Below are 6,000 nucleotides of genomic sequence, written 5' to 3'. Positions count from 1 at the left end.
AACTGAGCTCTGGCGTTCAGTCCTTGAATATTTTCTTTTTCCTAGATACACACATTCCACAGGCTGTCACATCCAGTCTCATGCTATTAAATCGTGCTTTTATACTGATGACTTCCAAATTTATGCATTTAACCTGGACTGCTTCCTTGACCTCCAGACCTTCATCTCCAACTGCACATGGGCCACCTTCACTGAGATGACAAATAAACATCTCAAACTTAACAGCTACTTCATGCAACCTAATGTGCCCCAGTCCACCAAAGCCAGCTCCTCTAAAAGCATTTCTGTCTCGGTAAAACTTGATTTCTCCTTGGTTGCTGTTCAAGAGAAAATCCTATTGAGTCCATATTCAAAACACATCTAGAACTTGACCATTTCTCTGTTATACCTGCTGCCCCACCTTGGTCAAAGTCCCAGTTACTCTGCCATGGATACTTGCAATAGCTAGCCAACTGGTCTCCCTGGTTCAACTCCTGCCCCTCTTCAGCCAATTCTTCCTACAACAGACAGCATTACCTGATAAAACTGTGAGTCAGATTATCTTAACGTCTTTCCTCTTCAACCAGATTTTTTAAAAGATTAAGGGGACCCACATGGTTCAGCCGTCAATTCTCCTCTGACATAAGTCCCCGTGCCCCTTGTGTCTCACTCCACTGGAGTCACTCTCACCCCCATGTGGCTTTTCTACCATGCCAGGCACAATCTTCGTTCAGGGCTCTTGCATCAACTATTCCTACTGCCTGGAACGCCTGCCCTCCATCTCTAATTTCACAGGAGCAGTTCTCTCACTTTTCTTAGGTCTTTATTTTCCTTAGTGAGACCTCTTTCATACAGCTTAAAATTTTATACTTCGTCATCATTTCATGACCCATTTCTCTCCTTTTCTCTTTTTTTCCTTATCAGTATTATTATCTAATATATTGTATATTCTAGTTATTCATATTCTATTCCTAACTAGTATGTAAGATATAGTTGTTTTAGTCTGTTCAGGCTGCTATACCAAAAATACCACAAACTGGGTCTCTTAAAAATGACGAAAATTTATTTCCTACAGTTCTGGAGACTGAGAAGTACAAAATCATGATGCCAGCAGACTCTGTGCCTGGTGAGGTCCCACTTCCTTGTAGATGGCACTTTCTCACTGTCTTCTCACAGGGAAGGGTGAGCTAGCTCTCTGGGGTCTCATTTAGAAGGGCATTACTTCCACCCTCATGTCCTACTGACCCCACAGAAGGCCCCACCTCCTAGTACCATTACCTCAGGGCTTAGGATTTCAGTGTATAAAATTTGGAGGTCAGAGGTGAGCAAACCTATAGCAACAATACGTGTAAATTCTACTATATTGCCTGACGTAGAGTAAGTGCTCATAAGTTAATAGATTGCTCCCCGCAGATGAAAGCTTTGGCCAGCGCTGGGCAGCTGCTTGGGAGCGAAGCATAACTCTCCTACAGGGAGAGAAACCCATCCCTCTCTCTCATCCTTGTCAGGGGAAACCTAACTCTTTCTCAGGTTAGGTCATGCCTTTCCTCCCTTTTCTAGTCTCCTTTAGTGTCCAACTCACAACATCCGTTCAGAGGGACTAGAAACCCCTGTTTTTCTCCCTAACCATACGCAAACACACAGATGCAATGGAGGTAAATATTACCTGAGCCACAAGAGCCAAGACCGAAATCATTTAACTTCTGGTGATAAAGGAGGAAAAACAATTCTGTGTGATAAATTCATCTGGACCATATATTTACACCAGATTTAGGTTGCTGGAACACAGTGCCTGCATATATTTTATTTTGTTCATTTTTGCCAGATTGCTTCTCAGAATGGTTTCAGTTTACATTTCCTCCAGCAATGTATGAGAGTTCCTTTTTCCATACATTCTCAGCCAGATTTTTACCATTTCAATGGGAGCCAACTTAACTTGTATTACTGTAGAGCTTGTGCATCTCTTCGCACACTTGTTGGATATCAGGGCAATCCTATTATTGAATTGCTTATTCAACTCATTTTCTTATTCTCCAATTGGGATGCTTACTGTTTTCCTATTGGTCTGTATAAATATTTTGTAAAGCTAGATATTTTCTACTAGTCTCTTATTTTTCTATAATCTTTGTCTATATATTTCTTTAGCAGAAATATATAATGTATAGTGAAATACACATATTTTTGCTCTTTTTCTTTTTAAAGTAGGGACACTGTTTAAGAAAATTCCATTTTGCAAAAATATTTTCCTTCCTGTTACTGTGTCAACAGCGTGGTTTGACCTTTCAACTGTGCTTTTATCCATGTGAGGTCCATCTTTCCATGTGATCTAATGTAGAAGCCCAAATCTATTATCCTCTGTTTAGTAAGTATGTCTTACCAATATTATCTAATGAAACAAATCTGTTCCTTTTTGTTTATCTATGATGCTATCTTGGTCATATGTCAAGTTCCCAAATAAATACACTGATTTTCTGAGCTGCTCCTTGGCCCAGCATTGAAATGTTTTTAATTCTGTGATTTGGACCATGTCAATCTAACAGAGCAAGTCAACAGTGCTTGTTTATTTGTTTCAAAATGAGCTTAGGTATTCTTGGACATTTGTTCTTCTAGGAAATTCTGGAAGGAGCTTATTGCATTCTTCAAAAAGTCCAGTTGGAATTATAATTATGATTTTATTGAATCTATTGGTAGAATAATTTAGGTAGATTGATGCATTTCCACTTTTTTTTTTTAAATCTGTGAACATAGTACATTGCTGTTTATCCTGATCTTCTTTTAATTTCTTTGGTATAGATTTAAAATTTAGAGAACTTTCTGGAGACTTGATTTTATGATTCCCAGAAATGATTCCTACCTGCTAAGTTGATCATTCCAGTCAGTGAAGAGGCAAAAAGAATACCAGAAGTAAAATTTCTCCTGAGCACTATTGGCTTAGAGTTGTGCTGCATGTCAAGTGGTTAGGAGCTAGCACAGTAATTGAGAAAAAGGGCTCTGAGGTCAGAGCATCTGCATTTGACTCCTGGCTCTACTCCTTACTAATTTGGGCAACAAAGTAACCTCAGTTTCCTCATATGTAAAAATAATGCAATAATATTGGCTAGCTCACAAATTTGTTGTGAGGATTAAAAGGCAGAATGAATGTAAAGTGCTTGGTACAATGCTTGGATTATGGCAAACATTCAAAAAATCTTAGGTACTAAAAACAGTGAGCATATCAAGCCACAAGTGTCAAGGCACTGACCTGTAGCCTTAATCATAGTAAGTACCTCTCCTTTTAGAAATCAAATCCAGGGCCGGGCACAGTGGCTCACACCTGTAATCCCAGCACTTTCGGAGGCCGAGGCAGGCGGATCACCTGAGGTCAGGAGTTAACGACTATCCTGGCCAACAAGGTGAAACCCCGTCTCTACTAAAAAAAATTAAAAATTAGCTGGGCGTGGTGGTGGTGCACGCATGTAATGCCAGCTACTCGGGAGGCTGAGGCACTTGAACCTGGGAATCACTTGAACCTGGGAGGCGGAGGTTGCAGTGAGCCGAGATCACGCCACTGCACTCCAGCCTGGGCAATAGAACAAGACTCTGTCTCAAAAAAAAAAAAAAAAAAAAAAAAAACAAAAAAAACAGAAAGAAAAGAAAAAAGAAATCAAACCCAGGCATATCACACTGCCTGATGGGCTCACCTTCCACCTTATACAAAGAAAATGGGCACTTGTCTCCTTTAAGTGACTAATTGTTGATGCCAACAAATATTGTGTCACCCTTAAGTAGGTATTTACATTTATTTATTACCATAAGGGTATATTGTTATTTTATATTTTTCCTAGTCAGATGCCTGATGTTAGTATCTATTTAAAAGGAAAGGCGTGGCTGGGAGTGGTCGCTTACGCCTGTAATCCCAGCACTTTGGGAGGCCGAGGCCGGCGGCTCATGAGGTCAAGAGATAGAGACCATCCTGGCCAACGTGGTGAAACCCGTGAAACCCCGTCTCTCTAAAAATACAAAAATTAGCTGGGCGTGATGGCGCATGCCTGTAATCTCGGCAATTATGGAAGCTGAGGCAGGAGAATCCCTTGAACCCGGGAGGCAGAGGTTGCAGTGAGCTGAGATCGCGCCACTGCGCTCCAGTCTGACAACAGAACGAGACTCCATAAAAACAAACAAACAAAAACAAGGAAAGACCTAATTTATTTTCCTTGTCCTAGACTTCTGAGTCTAACTCAGACTTACAAAGGCTTAAATCAAGCAGAATGCACTGAAGTTCTCTGATGCTTCTTAGGAGTTATCAACATTTCCCAGCTCATGCTGATTTATTTATCTACAATTCCTCATGATATACAAAATATACACACCTCTTTACTTATTGTGTTTCCCAGGATGGATTTTTTTATGCAGATGTTTCATTACATGGATAAATGAACTAAATTTCAGAGAACTTAAGTAACTTGGCCAAGGTTAAGTAAATAGCAGTGTCAGAATTAAGGCCTGAATTCTGCTTTCCTCACTTTTAATATTACAAACTTTCCATTTTTTCTTCGGTGTTAAGGAGAAGAATTCAGTACAAATCTTCAGGACTCTAAACACTTAAAAAGGTCCTTCCTGAAATGAGAACTGACAGTGAATTCTAGGGTCAATCTGAAATGTGCTTTTTAGAAAAAGATCTCAGAGAAATTCAATTCACTGGTAGGGACATGCCATCCCTAACTTGGGCCATATCCACCAAATCTATTTTTAAAGATTGACTTTTAGTATGCCAAACATTCTATACCACTGAGCTCTATTACACAGATTTCTAGTCTAATTGGTTTGTATGACAAGAGATTGTGATTTAACTCTCTCATATATTTGGAAGGAAAGCTTTTCCTCTTTTCCTTTTGTGATTATGCTGCAAATCTCAGAAAACCAGCCAAGCCTGAAAATCCAGGAGCTTATTCTTGAACTCCATGGCTCAATAAAGATGCACATCCTAGAGTTATTTCTGAGACCCCTTCAAAATATGTCTTGGGTTGGTTGAAGTTTGACACAGGAGGGCACACAGCAGCATGCCAAAATGATACTGTTTGGATCCTTTATTATAATATATATATTTTTTTCTTTTGAAGTCAGACCACACAAAGAATCATTCAGCTAGAGCAAAAGCTCTTCAGCAGATTTCAGAGCTGCTTAGGAAATTGCCAGAGTGGACACATCACTATGAGAGCCACAGTCAGAGCAAATGCCACAGGGGGTGTTCGACGAGCATGATGAACACCTTCCTTTTCCCCAGATGCTCAGATGGCAGCGTGGCTCTGGGCTGTGTTTTCTGAAGTTCTAATGCAACCCTCCCAAGGCCTCATGAACCTGTTAACTGGATCAGGTTTTGGTGGGTCCTTTCACGAATGAGACAGAGGCACCAGCTCTGTGAATTGGGGGTGGCTTCCTTGCTTCCAAAGTCAATATGCAGAGTGTCCTGATAGCATGGGAACATCTCAAGCGTAGCCATCAGAGTAGACGCTTCATTTTTAAGCCCTTGCTAGAAGGCAGAGAAAGGGGAAGTTTCTTCAGTGCTTAGCAGTCTGCTCCTCCCACTGATGAATTTTTAATCACACATTTTCCTCCCTGAAGTTAAAATTGATAAAATCTCTATACATGTGTCTTGTTTGACAATTGATAATAACATTGAAAAATAACAATATTGTTGACTATACAAGGCAATTTCTTCAAATTGAGTAATGATGTGATGTGTGTGGTTAACTGTCTCTACCCAGGAAGTGGTTTTATCTAAAAGTTTTGTGCTCACCCCACCCCCCGCCTTTTTCTTCCCCCAGTACTGAAATTAAGCAGCACCCAACACAGGCCTACTCTTACGACATGTGACTTTACTGTTTTCCGTTTTTGTTGAAAGAGTCATTAACAGTTAGGAGTTGATGGCAGTTTCAATAACAGGTCATTGCTGAGAAAAGGTAAGCTTTAACTTTATATTGTACATGAAATTTAAACTTGAACATGTTTGGCAAAGTTTCCTACGTTTTGGTGTGAACGTAT

At 40.1% G+C, this 6,000-nt stretch overlaps 1 protein-coding gene across 1 annotated transcript in view; it reads left to right on the top strand.

Moving 5' to 3' along the window:
• Positions 1–5,776: 5,776 nt before the first annotated feature.
• The window catches only part of ARHGAP15 (Rho GTPase activating protein 15), a 638,539-nt gene continuing 638,315 nt past the window's right edge, over positions 5,777–6,000 (top strand). The window contains exon 1 of the mRNA XM_030801219.1: positions 5,777–5,918. The gene's annotated coding sequence lies outside the window, so the exon portion shown is untranslated. The remainder of the gene's footprint in view (positions 5,919–6,000) is intronic.

The sequence above is a fragment of the Nomascus leucogenys genome, chromosome 20, assembly GCF_006542625.1.
Source record: "Nomascus leucogenys isolate Asia chromosome 20, Asia_NLE_v1, whole genome shotgun sequence".
Taxonomy (NCBI): Eukaryota; Metazoa; Chordata; class Mammalia; order Primates; family Hylobatidae; genus Nomascus; species Nomascus leucogenys.
Note: the sequence above shows the minus strand (reverse complement) of the source record. Positions and strands in the feature narration are given on the sequence as shown.